Here is a 13,928-nt window from a genome sequence, read left to right as displayed (position 1 = left end):
AGCAGCTGCGTCCGGGCCTGGGGTTCTGTTTCTATTCAATCCTTTTACCGCCTCTTCCACTTCTCCCTGCCGAATCTTTCCCTCTAGCGCCTGCGGGTTCCCAACCCTCTTCCCCAATGCCCCCAGCAGTTCCTCCCGCTTCCCCCCATCTATCCTTTTTCTCTCATACAACTCCCTATAGAAATCCTCCGCTACACTAATCATCCCTTCCGTCGTCGTCTGTCTACCCCTGGTAGGACTTACCAATTCCCTCATTGCATTATCTCCCTCCCTACCTGCTTTAAAGAAAAACCTTGTGCACCTTTCCCTTCCTCTGTTGCCCTGACCCTCGCCCTGTACACTAATTGCCTAGCCCTTCTTTCCAAAACTGAGGCTACCCTCCCTTACAACTCCCCTATCCTTTCTCCCATCGGGAACCCTAGCTCTAGCAGCCTATACAGTCTCTCCAGCCTAGCATTCCACTGTCTCAATTCCCTACCCACCCCCTTCCTCCTACTATAACGCTGAAATAACATTCTTATCCTGCTCTTTATCTGTCCCCACCATTCCACCCTCGTGGGGAAACAAACCTGCAGTGTCCTTCGGCTTTTATATTCTTGCGTGAAATCCCCCGCCACCTTCTGATCCTCCAACAAGCCCACATTCATTTTTCACACACCCTTCCCCCTCCTCACCCCACCTGGGATCACAAGCCCCGCCACCACCATTCTGTGATCAGAGAGGGGGAAAGGTTCCACCCCTGCACTTCCCACATTCACTTTGTCCGAGACGAAAATAAAATCGATACGTAACTGTGTTCCCCCACTCTTATCCGACCACGTGAACCCTGGCCGTGTGCCATGCACCTTCCTGAACGCATCTTCCATCCCAAAGTCCTCCATCAACTCTCTCAGTTTCCTGGAAGAGGAGTCTAATTTCCTCCTCCCCTTGACCGACACCAGATCCGCCAGATATAACGGGCAGTTAAAGTCGCCCCCCACGATGGCTTGCCTCCTGGTGGCCAGTAGGGCCGCCAAGCTCTCCCACACCTCTGTCCTTTCCATACACCGTACCGGGGCATACACATTTATCAGTCGAAGCTCCACACCCTGGTAGGATGCATCCACACAGAGGAGCCGGCCCGGTATTACTTCCTGGGTCTCTTCCACTCTCATTCCCCTCCTTCCCAGGAGGGTAACCACGCCAGTACATCGGTTCCCGTTGCTGCCGGACCAAATGTAGTGTCCATTCCATTCGTCCAGCAGGGCCTCCGACCCTAGGGTATATGGTAGGTGTCATTCTTGGAGGAAGATCACGTCTCTTTTGGTGATCTCCAGCCACTGCATGATTGCCCCTCTCCTTCCCTTCCCCTTCATTCCTCTCACGTTTATAGATGCTACGGATATGTCCATGCCGAGGCGTGCTTTATTCTGTGTCGGATTCCTGTGCACGCTCCCCCCATCTGCCCTTGTCTGCCTTCACCTTCTTTCTCCCCTTCAACCTCCGGGGCTTCCCCCGGTTCAAACGTCCCCCCCCCCCTTCCGCCCTCTATCCAGATTCCCCCGAATCCGGCGAGGAGCCTGAAGGGCCCGTATCGTGCTGGGGGCTAGCCTCTTTCAGAACTCTGTCCAGTTTCCTTTTTCTCCCCCCCGTTTCCTCCCATGCTTCATCCGCTCCTTGCTCCACCAGCTGCTCCTCCTTGTCCTCCTCCTCGCCCATCACCTCCGCCCAGCCAGTCCCCCACTGGGGTTCCCGAGTCTTCTTCTCCATCTCCCCTCCCCTCCTCCCCCCCCTCCCCCTCCAGTGGTGGTGATGCTCCCCCCCCCCACAGGTCCCCCCCCCTCACCCTCCCCGGGAGGTCGTGGTTCCTCCACCTCCCCTTTCTCTTCCCCTCCATGCTCCCGGCCCGATTCCCGTCCGGCCGCCTCCTCCGCCGCCTCCTCTGCTTGTCCACTCCCGTATGCCCGCACCCTGTTAGCATAAGATTCTGGGCAGGTCCTATACAAATGGCCTCTGCTGCCGCAAAGGTTGCAACGGGCCGGCTCCACGCACTCCACCGTGTGGTCCAGTGCCCTGTACCTGTAACAAATGCGTGCCTCGCACGCTACCGCCAGGTGCCCCCCTCCCCCACACCTCCTACACAGTTTGGGCTGTCCCGCATGCACAACATAGCCCCTGTTCCCCCCGATGTTCAATGCGCTCGGGATGTGCCTCAGAGCCTCCCCCCCCTCCGTCTTCAGGCACACCCTCCACTGTCTGGCCCCCGTCCAAACATTACAACTAATTACTAATCTACAACTCATTACTCGTCATAACCATTGACTGATTACCAATCGATTATATAATTACTGCACCTGAATGAGTTAAATGATGACTTCACCCTGCTGCTCTATTTAAGACCGGGAGCAAGTGAGGGCTTTACCATTCTGGCGAATTGCCCGATGATGCTGGATGTAATTACCAGCGAAACGTCGTACTCAAACTGTAAATGTTGTGGATTCACTCTTCAACACACCGGTGGGCTAAAGTAGTGAACTAATTGTCTTTTGTCGACGTGACGCTTTTTTGCCGATTGGCCGTGTCGGGTGGTGGAGGGTTACAACACATTTATAAATAACGCGATCTAACCCAAAAACCTTTATTATGGACTTTAGCTAGTAAGGTAAAATATCGTTTTGTTTTATTTGTATAATTTGAAAGCAATTTCAGTACCATTCCTATACGTTGCACACCTATCGCATTTTTGTATTGTTGTAACGTTTCTACCTGACTACTGGACATCTGTACAAAATTAACAACTGCATAGCTCATCGGATTCCTCCAGTATAAATAAATATTCATATTCTGATTCTGCTTATCATCATCATCATCATGTGGAAATGTATAGCAGCCAAATACTCTTAAACGCATGACATTGATTCTAAATGTGGCAAGGAAAAACCAGAGGACCCGGACAAAAATGAAGCGACCACAGAGAGAGAGAGAAACGCGCAAATTCCAAATATACAGCAGGTGGCAGGGTTGGGATGGAACCCATGGCCTCATATAAACTAAAACTTAAAAAATATATTTACCAGGTAAGACCCACAGAGCTATGTAGCTCTTTTTCAGAAGCGATCTGGCCACAAGTAATCGCTCAACGAAGTGGCTTATCATCAAGTGGGAATTTATACCAGCAACCAATTACTTTAAAGCGCGACATTGATTATAAATTCGGAGGGGAAAAACCGGAGGACTTGGAGAAAAAAATCCACGCGCTCACCACGGGGAGAAAGATAGAACACGCGGGAGACTCCAAATACACAGAGGCATCATTGGGGTTGGGATCAAGCCGACGACCTCCTGCATACCCAATGAGGGATACATTTCCTAGCTACGCGACCATGGGGAGAAAGACACAAACTCCAAATATACAAACATGCATCGTCAGGGTTGAGATCGAACCCACAAACTCGTGCTTACCCGGCGAGGGAGATGATATCTCCTAGCCGCCGCAGCACCTCAAAAAGGACGCCCCCACCCCTGCAGTGGAGACAGAGCAGCGGAATCGGCCTGGACGCAACCTGCGACGAGGCGCGAGGAAAAAGGGGGCGAGGCTGCCGCTGGGCAGTCCCCTAGGCGCCATCTGTTTTATTACTACTACTACTACGACTTTTATTGAACCGATGTCCCAATGGTTACGGGTTTCATAGAACAGCTCGGTGGGGGTGCGGTCTGTGGGTTATGTCCCCCAGGGGGATAAGCGACTCTCCCTGTAGGGAATGCATTCGTATGGGGCAGGGGGGTGATCTGAGCGGGACTGTGCCTCCACGAGCAACGCCATTCTCGCTTGTCCCCTCTACACCAACATTGTCCCCCAGCGAGGCAGGCAGGCAGGCATCGTGCGTTCTGTCCGGCAAACTGACCCGGGTTCAACTTTATTGGGTCTCATCAGCAGCCGAGTCGGGCTCGGTTCACATATCGATTTTTGGTGTTCGGTTAAAATAGTTTTGTTGAGAGCCCTCCACCACTCATCCCCCAGGTTTCCCCTCATTGGGTTGGTTATATCCATAATAGAGGTTTTTTGGGTTAGAGCGTGTAAATATAAAGGTGTTGTTAAATCCTCGACCACCCGATGCAGCCAATTCTCAGTTTCATTTATTTGGCATAGCCATGTGAGCCATTCGGCTCTTGAATCGGGTGCAACCGCAACAAACAAAAAACTAAAACATGAACAAGAAAACATCTTAAAGTGACTATGTGACTGTGCAAACAGAAAATCCAGGAAAAAACAGCAACATATTCCTGACAAAAGCACCATACACCAACACTGTGTGCAAAAATCCCATTGGAATGCAAGTCAAACAACAACAACCACAAGACAACTTAGATTAAGGCCATCAGTCTAACTCCGTACTACAACAAACAAACATGGCCAAACCAAAAAACTTTTCGAAATCACCAAAATAAAGCCATAAAAGCAATATAACAGTGATCATAGGGACTGTGACCGAATTTTCACAATAAACGACAAATAACATGTAACACCAAACCCTAGAGCAGTGGTTCTTAACCTGGGTTCGATCGAACCCCAGGGGTTCGGTGAGTCGATCTCAGGGGTTCGGCAGAGCCCCCGCCACGGAGGTCCGGACACACTTGAATTATTGTGTAAATTTGTGATGACACACACGGCCCGCTTGGCCATCACTGGCTGCAGATGATCATGCTACACTGCTTGGCCAATCAGCGCTGCGGGGAATTTAGTGCGTACTCAGTAGTCAACGTGTGACTGTTGTTGTCGTACGTCGTGTGATTTCTTTAATATTTTATCCATACTAACTATGTCGGGCAAAATAAGAAAGTGGTCGGACGAATATGTACAACATGGATTCTCATGTATCACGGAACGTGATGGGAGTGAGCGTCCTATCTGCATGATTTGCAACGCCAAGTTGAGCAACTCTAGTCTTGCACCGGCAAAACTAAAGGAACACTTCTTGAAGCTGCATGGAGACGGGGAATACAAGAACACAACACTTGCTGAATTCAGGGTGAAGAGAGCCAGATTCGATGAAAGGGCCACTCTGCCTGCTCTTGGATTTGTACCTGTTAACAAACCGATCCTGACAGCATCGTACGAAGTTGCTTACCTGATCGCAAAGCAGGGCAAGCCACACACCATTGGTGAAACACTTGTGAAACCAGCTGCATTAAAGATGGCGAATCTGATACTCGTAACAGCGGCCGAAGGTCAATTATCCCAAATTCCCCTTTCAAATGACACCGTCAGTGACAGAATAGAAGACATGAGTAAAGACATCTTGGCTCAAGTAGTCGCGGATCTGATTTCAAGCCCGGCAAAATTCAGCCTTCAACTCGACGAAACCACAGACGTTTCTGATCTAAGCCGGCTTGCTGTTTTTGTACGCTATGTGAAAGACGACATGATAAAAGAAGAGTTTTTATTTTGTAAGCCTCTTACAACAACAACGAAGGCAGCCGATGTGAAGAAGCTTGTGGATGACTTCTTCAGAGACAACAATCTTTCATGGGATATGGTTTGTGCAGTTTGTACGGACGGAGCTCCAGTCATGCTGGGAAGAAAGTCTGGTTTTGGTGCGCTAGTAAAGGCCGATGCACCACACATCATTGTGACGCATTGTATTCTGCACAGGCATGCGTTGGCAACAAAAACCTTACCTCCAAAAATGGCAGGAGTATTAAAAACTGTGGTGGAATGTGTGAACTACGTGCGAAAAAGTGCTCTGAGGCACCGCATCTTCAGTGAGCTGTGTAAAGAAATGGGCTCTGAATTTGAGGTACTTCTGCTCCATTCTAATATTCGGTGGTTATCCCGGGGACAGGTGCTGAATCGTGTTTTTGCCATGCGTGTGGAATTAGCCCTGTTTTTGCAAGAGCACCAACACTGCCATGCAGATTGCTTCAAAAATCCTGAGTTAATTCTCATTTTAGCGTACATGGCTGATATATTCGCAGCTCTCAATCATCTCAATCAGCAGATGCAGGGTGGTGGAGTCAATATCATGGAAGCGGAAGAACACCTGAAGGCTTTTCAAAAAAAGCTACCGTTATGGAAACGACGAACAGAGAACAATAACTTCGCAAACTTCCCGCTTCTGGACGACTGTACAAGTGTGTCTGGAATCGGAGATATTTCTGTATCCACGGAACTGAAGCAAACAATTGCCACGCACTTAGATGAGCTTGCAAAGTCTCTCGACGGATATTTCCCTACAAGAGAGTCATATCCAGCATGGGTGAGACAGCCGTTCACGTTTGCTGTTGAAACAGCAGATGTCAATGATGAATTCCTCGACGAAATCATTGAAATTCAGCAGAGCCAGGTTCAACAGCAACTCTTCAGAACAACAACGCTCTCAACGTTTTGGTGTCGACAAATGAACAAGTATCCAGTTATTGCTAAGAAAGCCCTGGATTTTTTTTATACCATTTGTTACAACATATCTTTGTGAGCAATCCTTTTCGAGGATGCTGGACATAAAAACGAAGAAAAGGAACAGACTTTGCTGTGAAAATGACATGAGAGTGGCACTTGCCAAGGTGAAGCCACGCATATCTGAACTGATCTCTCAAAGGCAACAGCAGAAGTCACATTGATTTCCAGGTATGTAATTTGTTGTGAGTTTATGCATTGTGTTGGTTTTATTCTTTGAACAAGGTAATGTTCATGCACGACTCATTTTGTGTACCAGTAAAAAAACATATCTATGTCTTGAATTTGAAAAAAATCACATTTTATTTTTCACTAAAGAGGGGTTCGGTGAATGCGCATATGAAACTGGTGGGGTTCGGTACCTCCAACAAGGTTAAGAACCACTGCCCTAGAGCCATAGCTGGTTGCATAGTCACTCCACAACAACAGGAGCATCAGTCGGAGTATCACATTTTTCAATGCACGTTTAAGATCGGCACACTAAATCGAAATATAGATAATACTTTGCAGCGGTCATCCGGAGCGAAACATTTTATTTTAGGCCACTGAATAGCAGTGGCTGCTAGGGGTGTACAACTCCTCTAGAACAGTTTTGAGTGACGATCTCATAGGTAGTGATTGAAGTTGCAGTTTATTGGCAATAGCATTCCAGACCCTGGGGGCATCAATAGCAAAGGCCCTTCCTCCAGTTTTTGTACGGCAACAGGGAATGTGAAGCTGGTAAATGAGCAAAGACCTAAGGTTAAATTTGTTCTTTGAAACAGAGAGGAGATCCAGCAGGTAGTCTGCGGATTTTTTCGTAAGTACATCGTGAATAAATAATATCTGGTGCACAAGCCATCGAACATTAAGAGATGTTAAGTTTGACCCAATGTAGAGATCACAGTGGTGAGTCCTATGTGGGCAGTTCAATGCAAATCTTAAGGCTGAGTGATAGATGTAATCAAGCTTCTTCAGTACAGTACTTGGGGCCGATTTATACACGATGTCACAATAATCAAGTAGGGGCAGTATGGTAGCTTTTATCAATTCCAAACGGAACATAGGGGGGAAGCAGTGCTTGTGTTTGTCACGTTAACAAAGCATGCCAATTTGTTGCCAGTTCAGTAGGCATGTGTTAAACTGAGGTTGGTTATACTCCCCTTTGTTAAGGCGCGATATACATTACGTTCAGGTATGTGTAAAATCATTAAAGGACCCGAATCTCGTGCGTGACAACTGCAGCTTCCAGATTCCAAAGGGAAAATTGCTTTAAAGAAAACAAATGTGTTTAACAATACGCATGTTGAATTCCTGTTGACATAAAAAAACATTTAATTACCAGAAACCCCAAAAAAGGACCATAACGATGTTACAGATCTTCTTTGGTTCTCTCGGTAAAGTCACGTAGAATGAGAATAAAATAATAAATTAATAACATAAAATAACACCATAAAATTCTCACGACGTTTCGGCCACAACAAGTGGCCTTCAGGTGAAAGGAACAGACCTATCGGACGACAAGTGGCCTTCTTCAGGTGAAAGGAACAGACCTGTCGTCCGATGTCCGACAGGTCTGTTCCTTTCACCTGAAGAAGGCCACTTGTGTTGTGGCCGAAACGTCGTGAGAATTTTATCGTGTTATTTTGCGTTATTAATTTATTATTTTATTCTCATTATACGTGACTTTACCGAAAGAACCAAAGAAGATGTTACAGATCCTCTGTGCATGTTTGCGGACACGGCGGGCACACCGAAGGAGGGCTCTCGTGGAAGTTCGGCCGAGCGGAGGGCCTGGAGTGTGTGGGGAGAGGAGAGAAGCGGCCGCTCGCATGGCCGCGTCTGAACAGAGTTGGGACAAAGCCCAGGGTAGTCCCGAGTGATGGGACCCAAGAGGTGAAAGGTCCATGGCAGCCTCGCTAAATGCATGCTGCTGCAACGGTGTGGGCGAGCACTGTCGTGCCGGGGTGAGCCGAGGTGGCTGAGGTTACATGAGGTTAAGGGGGGTGCGGGGGTGGGGGAATTCACTAAAAACACCCACCTTTGGAAGCAACTGCGCCACTCAGTCTGGCCTTAATTGGGGGCAGGACACAAATTGGCCTCCCATGACAGGCCAGGTGGCGTGTGGTGAGGGAGCAGTCGATGGGGCAATGCGTGATTGGTGGCTGGTGTGTCCGAGGCGTGCGGGATGGTCGGGGTTCGTCAGGGCCAGAGGTTGTGGCCCGCAGTGTATTTGGCATTCGCCAGGGCAGTCGGCGTTCGCCCAGGGAAGGACGGACACTCGATGCTCGCCGCTATCAGGACTGCTGCTGCAGAAGACCTGCTGCAACTGCAGGGCGGGCGGCTCGGTTACCAAGTCTGCAGCTACGTTGTGTTGGTCGGGGTGCTCTTGAAGACGCCAGCCAGGTCTCAAGACTCACCGTGTGGAGTCACTTGCGTTGAGTTTTTCAACGTGCGGTTGTAGGCGCCAGCCAAGTCCCCCGAGACTTTAGCCACGTGGAGTCTCTCAGAAAGCTATTGAGAACGCAGACTCCGTGACCCAAGACAGCAGCCGTGTCGAGTTGTTCAGGGTTTTGTTGGAGAGGCCAACCAAGTCCTGATACTGCCAATGTGTTGAGTTGCTCAGGACGCTGTTGAAGACGTCAGCCAAGTCCTGACACTGCCGTTGTGTACCCTGGACTTCTGCTGCGTTGTTTAATCGTGCGTAGGGGGGTTGGTACGAACAGTCGCCGCGTTTTCCTGCATCTATTTAGTCGCCACGGTGTTCTGTAATTGTTGACGAGAGGGGGCGCTGTGCTCACGAGCGCTGTTAATGTTGCCGAGAGTTTTGAGAGTTGTGTGTCCTCGGTGTCTTTGTCGACGCGCGGGGGTGCTGTGTAGATTTTTCGAATTTTGAAGAGTTGGTTGTTGAGAAATTAGTTGGTTCGTGCCCTTGGGCGGAGTGCGTCAATAGTGCATAACACACCAAGGCATAGTTAATCAATTCCAAATCTTGTAAAGATTCTGGATCGAGTTATTTGTACATCTTTTTACTTTAGTATAAATACATGTTAATTTTGATTCATGTTGTTTTTTTCTGACTTTATGTGAACGAAAATACACAAATTCGCCCGTTTTCTCATTGAAAGTAGGTACATTTCAAAATATCACTGTCCTGGTCTATACTTTTTAGGCATAAGCAATTACGAAATAACACTTACTACTCAGGAACAAAAATTGTGTTACATAGTGTTATTATTGAGTTCTGTGCTCTGTGGTGCGTCGTGAAGGGTATGCTGCACTCCAACCACCCATCAACTAGTCAACTCGGTTTGCACAGTACTTGTGACGTTCTTCGCCAATAAAATGATGACGATCAATACGGCAGTTTCTAACTTGAATGCAACTCATTCTCCCCATCTGCCATCAGAGTTTCATCAACCTGGAACCAATGCAGAACTCAAGACCCTGGCACAAACGTCGGTGGCAGAGGTGTTGATGTTCATTGCACGGCTGCCAAATCGGACACCGCCGCTTGACTACATCCACACGTCGATTCTCAAATCATGCTTGGACGTGCTTGTGCCGCTGGTTGTTCATCTGGCGAAACTTTCGTTCAGCGAGGGGCCGTTTCACAGACCGGTTCTAAATGGCGCAGGTAACGCCGCTCCTGAAAAAGTTGGCTTGAGCCACAGTGACTGCAAACTATCGCCCGATATGAAACCTGAGTGTGAGTTCTAAGGTCATAGAGCGCCTGTGTCTGAAGCAATTACTTCCCCATGTTGCTGCGACGAGCAGATTCAAGCTGTTGCAATTGGCGTACCGGAAGTCCCTGTTAACATCTATAAGATCACGAATGACCGGTGCGCAGCAGCATTGGTTGGCCTCGATCTCTCAGCTGCCTTCGACACCATCGACCATGAAATATTCATCAGGCGGCTAAGGTCAAGGTGCGGTGTATCGGTTATGGAATTGAGGTTGATTGAGTCATGGCTACATGGTCGATCACAGTTCGTCAAGCTGGGTGACGAACAGCCATCGCCTATGCCATGCCTAGTCGGCGTATCACAGGGGTCCGTCCTCGGGCCATTCCTATTTCCAACATACTCCGATCATTGATGTAATCTCATCACATAACATCAAGTTCCATCAATTTCCTTATGATACACAATTGTACAACGCAGTGAAGTCAGAGTTAGACATGCAGAGCCTTGGCGACCTCGAAGATTGCACGCAAACTGTGCAAGTGTGGTTTTCACAAAATGAAATGCGGAGGTTCTGATGATTGGCACTCAGGCCAAGGCGAAAACACTCGTGGGAGGATCAGTTGTGGTGGTCACCGACTCCAGGATTCAGTGTTCTATTCATCCCGAGAGCCTTGGCATCATACTCGACCAGAATGTCGTTTGATCACCACGTGCAAAATGTAGTCGAGTCCTGCAATTTTCATATCAGGGCTCTGCAACACATTCGACAACAATTGAGTCGTGACATAGCCAACATGGTGGCGTGTAGCGTAGTATCTACAAGGCTCGATTATTGCAAATTACTACTTTTTGAGACGTCTGGAAAAAAACTTTAACAATTTGCAGCGTGTACAAAATGCTCTGGCATGTGTCGTGACGGGTACTGCAAGATCCGACCATGTCCGTCCTGTGCTCACCGAGCTGCATTGGCTTCTGGTTACCGAACGAATGCGTTATAACAGTGGTTCCTTAACCTTTACTGCAGCGTTGCATCCCTTTGCTTCTCAATCGTTCAAAAATGTACACTGTTAAAAAAATATCTATGTTTGGTGAAACAAAGTAGTTGTATTTACGTACCCGTGCTTAATTTAGGTTTCGATGATTTACCTTATAAAAAAAATCTGGCCATGTCTTCCACCACCAGAAAGGGCATCTCGCACCCCTAGGGGGTGCAGCGTGCATCCCAGGATAAGAACCACGGCATTATAAGGTCGCACTCATTACACACAAAGCGATTGCCACAAATGAGTCACGATACCTTGCTGATCTATCAATGAGAATAAGCCATCACGCAAACTCCGATCATCCTTTGCTGCGGCTTTTGGCTAACAAAGAACAAAGACGGTCACCGCATCACGCGCTTTTAGATGCGCTTCTACGGCCGTCTGGAACCCTCTTCCAATATTAAGAAGCCAATGTAGCTATGCACTTTTACATCTAGATTGAAAACTAATTTATTTAGAATTACTATTTGTGTTTAGTTGTCCTTCCCCGCACATCCGATGAGCATGGTTGGCTATGTACAGTGTGAAAGAAGTTCAACATACATGTTTTCTTCACCTGTTTGAGAGAGAATGAGTGGAGGTTGTGTGTTCTCTCCCTCTGTTCTACAGAGAGAATGAGTGGAGGTTGTATGTTCTCTCCCTCTGTTCTACAGAGAGAATGAGTGGAAGTTGTGTTGTGTTCTCTCCCTCTGTTCTACAGAGAGAGTGAGTGGAGATTGTGTTGTGTTCTCTCCCTCTGTTCTACAGAGAGAATGAGTGGAGGTTGTGTTGTGTTCTCTCCCTCTGTTCTACAGAGAAAATGAGTGGAGGTTGTGTGTTCTCTCCCTCTGTTCTACAGAGAGAATGAGTGGAGGTTGTGTGTTCTCTCCCTCTGTTCTACAGAGAGAATGAGTGAAGGTTGTGTTGTGTTCTCTCCCTCTGTTCTACAGAGAGAATGAGTGGAGGTTGTGTGTTCTCTCCCTCTGTTCTACAGAGAGAATGAGTGGAGGTTGTGTGTTCTCTCCCTCTGTTCTACAGAGAGAATGAGTGGAGGTTGTGTTGTGTTCTCTCCCTCTGTTCTACAGAGAGAATGAGTGGAGGTTGTGTGTTCTCTCCCTCTGTTCTACAGAGAGAGTGAGTGGATGTTGTGTTGTGTTCTCTCCCTCTGTTCTACAGAGAGAGTGAGTGGAGGTTGTGTGTTCTCTTCCTCTGTTCTACAGAGAGAATGAGTGGAGGTTGTGTGTTCTCTCCCTCTGTTCTACAGAGAGAATGAGTGGAGGTTGTGTGTTCTCTCCCTCTGTTCTACAGAGAGAATGAGTGGAGGTTGTGTGTTCTCTCCCTCTGTTCTACAGAGAGAATGAGTGGAGATTGTGTGTTCTCTCCCTCTGTTCTACAGAGAGAGTGAGTGGATGTTGTGTGTTCTCTCCCTCTGTTCTACAGAGAGAATGAGTGGAGGTTGTGTTGTGTTCTCTCCCTCTGTTCTACAGAGAGAGTGAGTGGAGGTTGTGTGTTCTCTCCCTCTGTTCTACAGAGAGAGTGAGTGGAGGTTGTGTGTTCTCTCCCTCTGTTCTACAGAGAGAATGAGTGGAGGTTGTGTGTTCTCTCCCTCTGTTCTACAGAGAGAATGAGTGGAGGTTGTGTGTTCTCTCCCTCTGTTCTACAGAGAGAATGAGTGGAGGTTGTGTGTTCTCTCCCTCTGTTCTACAGAGAGAATGAGTGGAGGTTGTGTGTTCTCTCCCTCTGTTCTACAGAGAGAATGAGTGGAGGTTGTGTGTTCTCTCCCTCTGTTCTACAGAGAGAATGAGTGGAGGTTGTGTGTTCTCTCCCTCTGTTCTACAGAGAGAGTGAGTGGAGGTTGTGTGTTCTCTCCCTCTGTTCTACAGAGAGAGTGAGTGGAGGTTGTGTGTTCTCTTCCTCTGTTCTACAGAGAGAATGAGTGGAGGTTGTGTGTTCTCTCCCTCTGTTCTACAGAGAGAATGAGTGGAGGTTACGTGTTCTCTCCCTCTGTTCTACAGAAATAATGAGTGGAGGTTGTGTTGTGTTCTCTCCCTCTGTTCTACAGAGAGAGTGAGTGGATGTTGTGTGTTCTCTCCCTCTGTTCTACAGAGAGAGTGAGTGGAGATTGTGTGTTCTCTCCCTCTGTTCTACAGAGAGAATTAGTGGAGGTTGTGTGTTCTCTCCCTCTGTTCTACAGAGAGAATGAGTGGAGGTTGTGTGTTCTCTCCCTCTGTTCTACAGAGAGAATGAGTGGAGGTTGTGTGTTCTCTCCCTCTGTTCTACAGAGAGAATGAGTGGAGGTTGTGTTGTGTTCTCTCCCTCTGTTCTACAGAAAGAGTGAGTGGAGGTTGTGTGTTCTCTCCCTCTGTTCTACAGAGAGAATGAGTGGAGGTTGTGTGTTCTCTCCCTCTGTTCTACAGAGAGAATGAGTGGAGATTGTGTGTTCTCTCCCTCTGTTCTACAGAGAGAATTAGTGGAGGTTGTGTGTTCTCTCCCTCTGTTCTACAGAGAGAATGAGTGGAGATTGTGTGTTCTCTCCCTCTGTTCTGCGTGGATTTCCTCCGGGCTCTCCGGTTTCCTTCTCCTGTAGTTAAACCCCCACCCAGAGAGGAACTGGTACCGAGCCAACAGCACATCCCCCGGGTGCTGAAACATGAACCTGCAGACCACTCGACAGGGATCATGCACAGCAGCAAGCAGTAAGCAGCAGCATCACCCCCCGACTGTGTAACTGGGCAGGACCCTCTTGGAAGTGAGTCCTGCGACTCAGTGACGGCTGTCCTTGGTAAACTCGCGGAATATTAAATATGG

The sequence above is a fragment of the Petromyzon marinus genome, chromosome 59 (genome assembly GCF_048934315.1).
Source record: "Petromyzon marinus isolate PM22_M1 ecotype Great Lakes invasive population chromosome 59, UKy_Petmar_22M1.pri1.0, whole genome shotgun sequence".
NCBI lineage: Eukaryota > Metazoa > Chordata > Hyperoartia > Petromyzontiformes > Petromyzontidae > Petromyzon > Petromyzon marinus.
This window is presented reverse-complemented; position numbering follows the sequence as displayed.